The sequence below is a fragment of the Tupaia chinensis genome, unplaced genomic scaffold (genome assembly GCF_000334495.1).
Source record: "Tupaia chinensis unplaced genomic scaffold, TupChi_1.0 Scaffold000105_1, whole genome shotgun sequence".
Classification (NCBI taxonomy): domain Eukaryota; kingdom Metazoa; phylum Chordata; class Mammalia; order Scandentia; family Tupaiidae; genus Tupaia; species Tupaia belangeri.
This window is the reverse complement of record NW_006159569.1, coordinates 3,001,444-3,012,328: the sequence shown is the minus strand read 5'-3', so window position 1 is coordinate 3,012,328 and position 10,885 is coordinate 3,001,444. Positions and strand designations below refer to the sequence as shown.

Here is a 10,885-nt window from a genome sequence, read left to right as displayed (position 1 = left end):
GGCCGCCCAGCCACTTGTGGAAAAGCCTCGCTCCGGGGATTTCGCCGCGGAGCCGCGGCCGGCAGCCCCACCGCGCGGGTCGTCCTTCCTCGCCTCGGAGAAATCCAGCCATAGGGCACCACTGGCCCTTCGCCTCCTTTCCTCTCCCGCCAGACACCCTAGCCAGCGGCGGCGGGTGCTTCCCATTCACTGCACGGACCCCGCAGTGAAGGCGCGCGGCTGCAGGGGAACCTGCCTGTGTCAGGAGGCGGCGAATTTGCCAGGCGACAGCTAGAAGGGAGACCGGCAGGAAAGCTGAAGGGGCACAGCTTGGAGCTTGCTACTCCCCAGAATCTGTTGTCAGAGCAGTTTGTAAAAACCATAAGGCGAAACCCTGAGGCGTCCCCATCAGCCACAGATATCAAGAAGGCAGGCGCAGTTCAGCCCAGCGCCTGGGCTGGGGACCAGCATCCACCCTCCAGGAGGAAGGAGGTGCGCAAGGTGTCCGAAGGGACACGGGGATTCCTAAAAGAAACGGTCCCTTCGGTTTTCTCCAGCATAGCGGAGGTAAAGGGGGGGTGGGGGATAGGAGGTGAAGGGGACACTTACTCTTGTGGGCTCAGCGCTGGCGAATTTTAACCCTCCTGACTCACAAATGGCTGGAGGGACTTGGGGTCGGTTCCCGAGGGCACGGAGTGACAAACGGTCCCCAAGCGCTGGACTGGAGCCTCCGGATTCCGTTCATGCCTCTCGGAGCTGCGGGGCTTTGGTGCGGAGACGCGGGGCGAGCGCGCTGGGCGCTGGGTGTCCGCAGCCCGAAGTGCGGCTGATGGGTTGACGCTACCGTCTATGCACACCCCGGCGGCGGCGGAGGGGCTTCCAGGAGGCAGGGAGATTCCAAATAAATCCACTAATTCTGGGCTGAGCGCTCCGGCGTGCGAGCCCGCCTGCCTGCCAAATGTAACTGTGAAGTGATGTGGAAAAGTGAGCCGGGTGCCTCCCCTGACGGATCTCATTGGGCAGAGCGCAGAGGCAGGTCTACCACTTGGAAATTCATGTAAGCAGTCCCCCACCCCGCCCCCTCCCTGCCTTCCCCCTTCGCTGTCGCGGGTTCGCTCGTTCGCTCTCCTTCCCCCTACCAAGTGGGCGCACAACTTTTCGCTTCTCGCTCCCGAGCACGCCCCGCGCGCCTCCGCTGCCAGAGCCACGGGGTGAAGATGCGCCCTTCCATGCTGTGCGCGCAGCCGGCGGAGGGCCAAGCGCCGGGCTAGGAGGGCTGCCGGCTGATAAAAGGACGCAGAGGAGGTACCCGCGAGCTTTCTCTCTCTTTAGGTCTCACCTGAGCTCTGGAGCTGGCGTTGCCTTGAAAAGCGTCTCCGTGACCCACAGCTCTTTTGGGTGGAAGGAAGAGGACGCGACAGGGCAAAGGGGGTGCGCGTAGACAGTTTACCTCCTCTTGGTTCTAAGAGCCTCTTGCGTGCAGAATAGGGGGTTTGTGAAACCACTGCCTACTACTCAGACCCTACGGTTTAGAGGCTGTGTGCGTCACAGTCCTGTGAGGAACGCAGAACTGGCTTGGGAAATAAGGGAAAGGTTGCTAGGTCTCAATGTGCCCTGCCGTCCTGACCTCCTCACTTCCCTTCCCTGAACAAGAGATGACCTGTCTGGTCCCCTTCGAGTCCTTTTGATAGATTCACTGAAGCTAACACACAAAAATACTCAGTCCTTGTAATCAGCTTGTAATCAAACTAGTAAAGTAATAATAATAAAAAATACTAATCCTGACCCTTTCATTTTTTGTGAACTCCCTTCCACAGGAGACCCTGATTCAGTTCATTCCCTGGCATTAGATGTGAGTTCCAAGGGTGGATTTTGCCATCTGGGGACAGATCCCAAGCAGAAGGGGAAGAGTATAAGGACCAGATACACGGTCTGTAGAGCTTGTACTGTCTGACTCAGTGAGACAGAGTGAACAGAATGAGAACATAGGCACAATATGCTTATAATATTTATGCAAATTTGACATTTTTTGTGCTGTTTCTAACATCTCATTGTGAAATGTTGAAAAGAATATTGACTACAGGTCTAATATCTGTTTCACATTCTAGCTATGATGAGTAAAAAAACTTAGTGAATTAGATCACAGAAGGACCGGTGAAAAGAAGCAGAGAGATTTTTTTTTCTTTCTTTTTTTCACCCTAGACAGTCTCTAAGTAACTGTTTGTTCTCTTCTCAGACTGTGTCTGCTTACAGGGTATTCTAGAATTGGCTAATTCTGTCTCGGAAAAAAAAGAACAGCAGTCAAGCCCCAATCAAATTATAACTGCTGCTAGACCAGACAGTCCCAAGTGGACAAAGAAATAGATCACATCTTGGGTTGTGCTTAATTTCAGATATTCATTTTCACTTTGAACAAACGATCTGAACCTTTCCTTGGGGTACCTTCTTGCATCTATGAAAACTAAAGAAAAGGTCATCTGTTTCTGAAGGCTGGGGATTGTCACAAGTAACCAGCTCCTCTCAAAAGAAAGCCAAATTGTTAGAGAGATAATATTCTCAAATCTCATTTTCTTAAAAGGAGACAAAATAAAAACACTATACTGACAAAGTGAAAAGAGTTAGAATCTAATGACCTGGAGTACCTTGGATTAGAATGAGTTTAACTTGAGTTACCTTATCCACATTACTCTTAGAGGGTTATATACATTGTCTTCATTGAATTTTGGCCCTCTAGAATTCAAGGTAACCCTATGTACACCTGCTAATCTCTGCTGAAAGCATTGCAGTGGGAATTTCCTGACTAGTTCTTAAGAGAGGTCTGGATGATTAAGCAGTGTGAAAGAGGATTAGGATAATGTTAAAAAGCCCTATAAGGATATTTTTAAAATAATCACGGAGGGAGGCTGAAAGACAAGGCATTTGTCTCTTTAACAATTCCACCCACTCTTAATGGGATGCAGTGTAATGTCACAATGGTGAGAGCCTACCTACCCCCTTAAGAAAGTGTTTTCTTTGCATCATCCTCTTCAGAGTCACAGCCTTCCAGCAGAAAGATGGCTGTGCTACATAGGCTTTTTAGAATGGCGACTAAAATTGCATGTGTTGCGAAGCATTGCAGGGGAGGAAGAGTTAGGAATTATCTGATAGGACAGAAGTACAATCTAAGAAGGAGTAGGATGGGGGCAGGGAGGCTTGCATTCAGAATAACCTTGGCTGACTGATGCAAAAAGTGGAATGAGGCAGGATGTCTCCAGCCTGGGTCTCCATGACAGGCAAATTTTGCAGAAGAGTTTACTGTGTTTGAGTGTGAACGAGGTGGAGAGCGAGTCCATGTAGTAAAAGATACTTTTCTTTCTTACTATAGTTGGAACCTTTGTCATAATTTTGACTGAAAGAGACCATAAACTATGTGTCTGTTGACTGAAGAATGAGGAATCAGTTATCTTGTTGTAAACTGAGACTTGGAAGGGGATGGGAGAGTTAGGAAGAACAACTTCATTTGGGATGGGGAAGTGGCAGAACGGAATATACTTGTTATTTGCTGTATTAAAATGCATTTTCTTCTACTTTTTATTTTTGGTAAACAATTAAAAACTTAAAAACAAAATAAGAAAAACTTTACCTTGTTATGATTACTGATAACTTTTAGGTTTATTGGATTGCTTTTCAATTTAAATGAATCTATGAATTTATGGAGTATCTCCTTAAGGTGGGGTTGAGGCATGTGGATTCCATGAATGAACATACTGTAGCATGTTACCTCTCCAGTGTGTTATCATTTAAAATGAAAACCTCAAGAAATCTGAAATATGAAGAAAGCCAAAACATAAATGCCACACCAATGAATGTATTTTTCATGGTTTCAGAGTTCTTTACCCATGTTTTATTAGAATGAAGAAATCTGAAACTATGTCTTTATTTGATCAGAAAAGCTAAGTATAACAACTGCGGTATTTGACATAAGAAACTTAAATTTTTTGAAGTCTAATATTGGCTATGAAATAAAGCAATTTTGAGAAATTTGTAAATATTTAAATGAATTTAGGATAATTTTTTGAAGTTCTGGTATTTGTTCTAAACCAGTCTCTTACTAAAGTCATGGAAAAATATGCTGATACTCAAGTGAATGACAACTCCAGGAATTCCTTTAGGCCAGTGGTTCTCAACCTAGATCCCTGAATGAGTTTGTGCCTCAGCATTCCAGGAAGACATTTTAAAAATGCTAATTCTTGCCCCTGAATCTTAGTGATGCTAAGAAATCTGGGGTTTGAGGACTGGGCAGGTGGAATGGTGCTGGACTCTCACATGGCTGACAGTGGTTCGAGTCCTGGGCCTGGCAGCTTCTCTTCTCATTTTCTCTCTCTCTTTCACTCTGTCCCTCTCCAGTTAAAGTTTAAAATAAATAAATCAAGTTAAATAAAATAATTCATTTTTAAAAGAAATCTGGATTTTAACAAATGCTCTAGGGAATTCTGTTGCCTACTAAAGTTTGAGAATCACTACCTTAGGTAGAGATATATTTATGAGGAGAAGGGAAAAAAAAAACATAAAGAAATATTTTGTCTTAGTATTGTTTTTATCTTGGAATATTCTGTTTTATAGTCAAAATAGTGTCTTAAAAATAAAGAAAAGAGAAAATTTAGCACACTAAATTTGTCATGTGATTACTTCACCAGTGTTTATTATGGGATTTGAAAACCTAAACTGATTTCTTTACAAGTGGCTATGAATTCTTGGGTAAAATCATCATTGAGGTTGCTATTCACAGTAGTGATGCTCTGCATTTCATGGCTGCTGGTTTTAGCTGTCCCTGAAATTAGGCCTGTATCTCTGAACACTGACTGTAATTACTAATCGTGAGCTTGTCATTATATTTTCAGTAAATGGAGGTGTAAACACTTTCTGAAACTCACATCTGCGCTGAGAGTGTTTTGGAGAAGGTTTTCAAAATGGCATTATCTCCCATCTTTCCAGGTGCTAGAAAAGAGATAAGCTCCAATTCAGCTTCTAAACAGAAACTGAAAAGGTGGGGGGTAAATAGACGTAAGAAGACTGGTACAAAGCTATCAAATAAGCCAGCCTAGGTTTTGTGGACTATACACTTAGCATTCAAGTTTGTTTTTTTTTTAACTTTCTTTCTTCTTTCCCTGAAAGAGAACAGCAGCTAGATTAAGATTATAAGTCTCTTTTGTTTAACTTGAGATAAAGAGGAAAAAATCAGAGGTAGTTCATGTTGTGTTCTAAAGATAAGAAGAAAGAAAGAAAGAAAAAGGAGAAAAATGAAGAAAAAGAAAAAAGGATAGAAAATGAGGGACACTCCCTCCCCCCTAAAACACTACTAGTTTGATATAAAAGATTGTATTGAACATTAAAACATAATTAAATTTAATTCATTTTAACTTTGGTTTAGAAGGTTCACGTAGTTTAAGATGTGCACACATGTATCATTACACATAGATGACAAGGCGTCTTCAAAAGTTCATAGAAAATGTGCATTAAAAAAAACTGAGTGCATGGATTAAAAATTGTTTTTTCACCAAAATAAACTCATACTTAAATTCTATCTTTCAATGAACTTTTTGAAATCCCCTTATATAGGCAATACAGATGTATGGGGGGAAGCATTTTTCGTTTCTTATGTATAAAATAGAATTTAGTGTTCTAACTAGCTGTTATCAAGTTGGTTATGAAGAGATGATTATCAGATATGTACATTCAACAAATGCTCTGAGAAGTTTCAAATTACATTGCTGAGAATTTGATCAGGATTCTTTTTTCTAGTAAAGCCGCATTATGCTGTCGAAGGAATTTCTGCTAGCTTACCAGAGATGCTGCCACTCAGGAAACGAAGTACTGTTTCTGGTCCTGTCCTCTGCCTGCAGGAGCACCTTGTCCTGTTAGAGTGGAAATCGAGGCTTTTTTTCTTCTACCTCAAGTGCCCTCTAGCGTGCAATATCTATGCAGGTTGCTATGTAGAAGAAGGTAGAAAGAAGAAAGAAAGAGAAATAGTTTACCGATTGCTATCCTAATTACTAAATTGCTCTGGTCTTCTTTTCTCCTTCCTCAAAGGGGTCGTTACCACAGAAGTGTTTGGCAAAACAGAAAAGGTGCTGTTGCTTTTGTAAGAAAAACAAATCGCTCATTTACTAAACTGGGAAACAAATGCTAATCCTTTCTCAGGGGTTTCTTTTGAACATTCATCATAATTTTCCAGAAGTTTCATACACTCTGGTAATCGGCAAATAAAAGAAGGTAAGTTGCTCCCTAGGAAGAAATTTCATTCTGTTCCTAACTCCACTGCAGACCAGCTATAAGGCTTTTGATGCAAATTGATTAACCTCTCCCTGGGTTTTAAGTTCCTGTCTCCATAAAAGTGCATAGTACTTCTTTCTTGCCTCAGGGGGGTGGTATGAGGCCTAATTGAGGTTTATAGAACAATTTCAGCTCCTTAGATACAGTTTGATATACAGTTGAACCTGCCTTTCATCTTGCATCTACTAACAGGGTTTCAAATTCTCTTTGGTAGTCCATAGGGAAACTGTGATCAGGATCTGCATTTTCATAAACATGTCATTAAAACAGCTCCATTGTAAATAGTAGATTTACTTAAGAGACTTTGAATGGTAGGAAATGAGAAAGAATATTTGGAGAAGAAAAATGTACTTGTTTTCTTCACAAATATGTCTGTGTATATATAAATATAACTCAATAGTAAAGCAGAATTCCTGCAAGACGTGCATTTGGGCATATCTCCCTAAATTTCAGAACAAATTAGTAATAACAGAAGGTGATTTTACTCACCCAAATGCCACCCACTAGGTGTCTTTGAGAGAGGAAGGGATATTTGTAAATAACCATGCATAGGAATCCATTCAGACAGTAAGATATCTAAACACCTGTTACACACCTTGGAGATTTCTTTACTAATATGATTATTATGCAGCATTGTGTTTTATTGATATCCTCACAGCTACAGTACTTCAAAAGGCAAGTAAAGAGGGTAGGAAGCTACATATTATAATGTGCTCCGTTAATATATTTAAATGCAATATCTCTTTAATTATTAAAGTACTATGGATGGTAGCTTTGGTCGATGTCATTTAAAGTATGAAAAAACTTGAGGCTCAGAGAAGTTAAGTGAGTTGCTCAAGGTTACACAGTGAATAGGTTAAAGAGGAGAAATTAAACCCAAGTTTCCCAACATCAAATATCATCTATTATTACCTTTAATAGTAAAATACTAAATGACTGTTATAACCTTCTTTCAACCAGTGTATTGCCTCACTTTACGAAGGAATTCATAGATTGCAATGAAAGATAAACTAAATATTATGTGTTCACCAAAAAAAATCAGAATCTTTAACTGTATGTGCTTTCTGTAAATATGGTTCCCAGATTCCACAGCTGACCAAGTAAAGCACCCTCCCAAAAGAATATGGATTTTGGGGGACCAGCAGATAGTATAATGGTTATGCCATTGGACGCCCACGTAGTTGACCACAGTTCCAGACCCAGACTCAGTGGCGTAAAACTCACACTGGCGTAAAACTCACAAGTGTGCCCAAAATCCTGAGAGGAGAGCAGAGAAGGGATTTCAGCATGGCCTCCCCCCGAGGGGGGGGGGCTGGTGATTTCTCGTTTTCTCTCTCTCTGTCTCTCTCTCTCTCTGTCTTCCTGGTGAACACACATGCCCTATAGCAAAAAATCTCTCTCTAAAAAAAAAAATGCTTTTTTTTTTACTTTTACATTATTTCATTACTATTATAAAGCTTGTTTTTCTCAAAAAATTAGGAATACACAAGAGCACAAAGAAAAAAGTCCCAACATGCCACTGCCCAAAGATAGTATTTTATTAACTTTTCTAAAACATTTTCTCCTGGCCTACTTCTTTTAAATATATATTCCCAAAGATATGTTCACACTCAATATAAAATTTTGTATCAGAGGATGTGTATTTTTAAAAACACAACTTAGGTGATGCTGATTCAGCATAACAAGCATCATTCTGGAAATCATTTGGGAATAGAGGAACCAAATGGTATCAGAAGTCTTGTTTAACAGCTCAGTCCTAGAGCCCAAGGTTAAGTCACACTTCTGTAAAACTATTTAGATAAGCATAGCACTTTCTACATTTCCAAGTCCAAAAGCGCTCTTATGAGAGCCTTATGAGGTGAGAAGAAGATTTATTATTATCTTGGTTGTATAGTTATAGGCTTTTCAAGACATAGACGTCATGTAGTTCAAACCCTTCATTTTGTACAAAAATAAATCAGGTAAAACTTTTGACTTCTGAGTCTAAGGTTTCAAAGTCACCTGTTTGAAAAAAAAAAAAAAAAAAAAAACAAGACCAGGTCCATGGTGGTCACTTGTCTTTGAAAGATGTCAGGATATTACATGTTCCTGCAAATGTGATTCAGGGAAAAAAAATCATTACATGAACAACCTAGATTGTCTTCCAGATATGAAGTCAGAGGACTGGGAAAAACAAAACAAAAAATGAAACATATTTCTGGTACTCTAATCCAAATTAAGGCCAGCTCAAAAAGGTCTACTTTTGTTTTCTGGCAAGATTACATTTACACCTTTCACCTAGTCCCTGTTCGATTTAATAATATGCCTTGTCTTGGCTGCATCGTTTCAGTGCCTGTGCGTCTGGCTCCCTAATTCAGCCCCAAAGGCTCCTTCAAAGCAGATCTTGTGTGCTGCAGATTTTTAGAGTGAGGATTATCAGCAGAAGACAAAAACGTAAGTAAAAAATAATTGTGTTCACATACATTCTGATGCACCCTGAAACTTCCTCTGGTAGCTTCTAGTAGGAATGCCAAGCAGAGATGATAAGTCATTTTGAATAGGTAGATATGTAAGGCTGACTTCTGTGTTCTCCAAAAGCAGAGAAAAACAAGCATACATGACTTGCAAATTCATAGACTGGTGAATTTCCCTTCATTTTTTTTTCCTTCTGCATAATTAGATACTGGCTTTCTTTCTTAAAATTATCTCATTGTGCCTGAGCAGGGAACACTTTATTTTTTACTAGGTTGTTTTCTCCTCCCAAATTACATAAAGCATATTATCACTTTTCTGGAATAAAAGGTGATAATAAGTGGCACTAGCAGGTGTAGTTGGTATGCTTAATAGAGAGTGTTTAATATCTTGTCATGCACTATGGGGATTAATTTACATATGTTCACTCGTTTATTCTCTACAAGAGCCCCCTAATTTTTCAAATGAAGAAACTGTGAAGGGAAATGTATTTTACTTCTTTAAATCCCAATTAGGTTTCCACTTATCTCTACAATATTACTTCATAACACAGTCTGTTTCTCCTGTTTGCACCAGTCAAACTGAGCTTTTCTCAGTACTTTGAAAACAGTAACTTCCAGGACCACAGATAGCACAATGGTTGCATTACTGGACTCTCACATAATCAACTAAGGTTCAAGTCCCAGGCCCAGCAGCTTAAAACTCACACTGGCTGTGTGTGTGTGTGTGCCCAAGATCCTGACAAAAGTAGGGAGGAGAAGGAATAGTGACACGCACACACACACACACACACACACACACCGGGGATGGGAACTTCTTGCTTTTTGTCTGTGTCTCTCTGTCTCTCCAGTGAGCACATATACCCTATCTCAAAAATCTCCCTAAAAACAAAAACAAAAAAGAAAAAGAAAAACAGTAACTTCCTTATCTGTGGATGGGAAACTGAAGCATTTAAGAAGGAGCAAGACATCTGGAACCATATAAATCTAGTTTAAAGTCTTGGCTGAACATGACTGGTTTTGTAAATTTGACAAGCTGATTACCCTGTTTGATAACCTCTCTGAATCTCATTTGCCTTTGTGTATAAGAATAACCCATATGGTTGTTGCATTAAATCATGCAATGAACGGGACCAGTAGTTAGCATAATGGCTATGTCGCTGGACTCCCACGTAGTCGACCGTGGCTCACGTCCTGGACCTGGTGGCTTAAAACTCACGCCGGGCGCGTGTGCGTGCATGCCCAAGATCCTGAGAGAATGGAGGAGAAGGTATTGCGGCGTAGCCATCCCCCCTGGGGAGTGATTTCTCGCTTTCTATCTCTCTGTCTCTCTGTCTGTCTGGTGAGCGCACACACTCTATAGTAAAAACCTCTCAAAAAAAACCAAAACCAAAACAAAACAAAACAAAAAACAACCATGCAATGAAAGAAAACTGTCTAGTTTTTAATATATAGTTTCCTCTCAACTGGGCCCATTGATGTCTACCTAACAAAAGACGGTCAGAAGGTATATCCTCCCAGGATTCCTTCAGCTAAGTTACTCCTCTTTTTTTTTTTTAATAATTATTTTTTAATGTATTTTATTTATTATTATTATTTTAATTTGCTATAGGGCACATGTGCTCACCAGAGAGAGCCAAGCCACCAAATCTGGGACTCGAACTATGGTTAGTCATGTGGGAGTCCAGCACATTAACCACCAAACACCTGCTGGCCTCAAGGCTACTCCTCTTAATTGTGTAATTCTGTCTCATGGCTATGTAGAGCACTAAGATCTCAAACAATACTTTAACAGGTATCATTCACTGCTTTCCAATGTGTTCTGAGCCTCAGACAAACAAACCTTCCTTCTATCTTTCTCCAGATCGTCATGCTGTAATCAGCTGATGCCTTGCTCACTCTATAGCATTTCTTCCTGGAGATCAAAAAATTCTCTGTTTTCTTATTTTGCTTGCCCCCTCTTGCTGGCCTTCAATAACACAAGACTGAAGGCACCTAATGTTAGGAAGAGGGTGGCTTCAGTCTCTTAATCTGGTAAAGAATATAGATTACTAGTTTATATTTAATGACCCAAAGGAGAAATAATGGGATCTGAGATATAAATGAGAGAAAGGAAAAGACTAGACCCAAGCTCCTAGGGAAAG

The 10,885-nt window shown here is 40.7% G+C and overlaps 1 protein-coding gene and 1 long non-coding RNA gene across 3 annotated transcripts in view; one reads left to right on the top strand and one right to left on the bottom strand.

Moving 5' to 3' along the window:
* CDH8 (cadherin 8) overlaps positions 1–1,010 on the bottom strand; it is a 447,802-nt gene extending 446,792 nt beyond the window's left edge. The window contains exon 1 of one of the 2 annotated variants that reach the window (XM_006143789.2): positions 589–1,010. The gene's annotated coding sequence lies outside the window, so the exon portion shown is untranslated. The remainder of the gene's footprint in view (positions 1–588) is intronic. The other variant, XM_006143790.3, reaches the window with a different exon arrangement.
* A 5,046-nt stretch (positions 1,011–6,056) lies between these two features.
* LOC102499833 (uncharacterized) overlaps positions 6,057–10,885 on the top strand; it is a 9,908-nt gene continuing 5,079 nt past the window's right edge. The window contains exons 1-2 of the long non-coding RNA XR_333873.1: positions 6,057–6,231; positions 8,621–8,724. This is a non-coding gene — a long non-coding RNA (uncharacterized LOC102499833). The remainder of the gene's footprint in view (positions 6,232–8,620; positions 8,725–10,885) is intronic.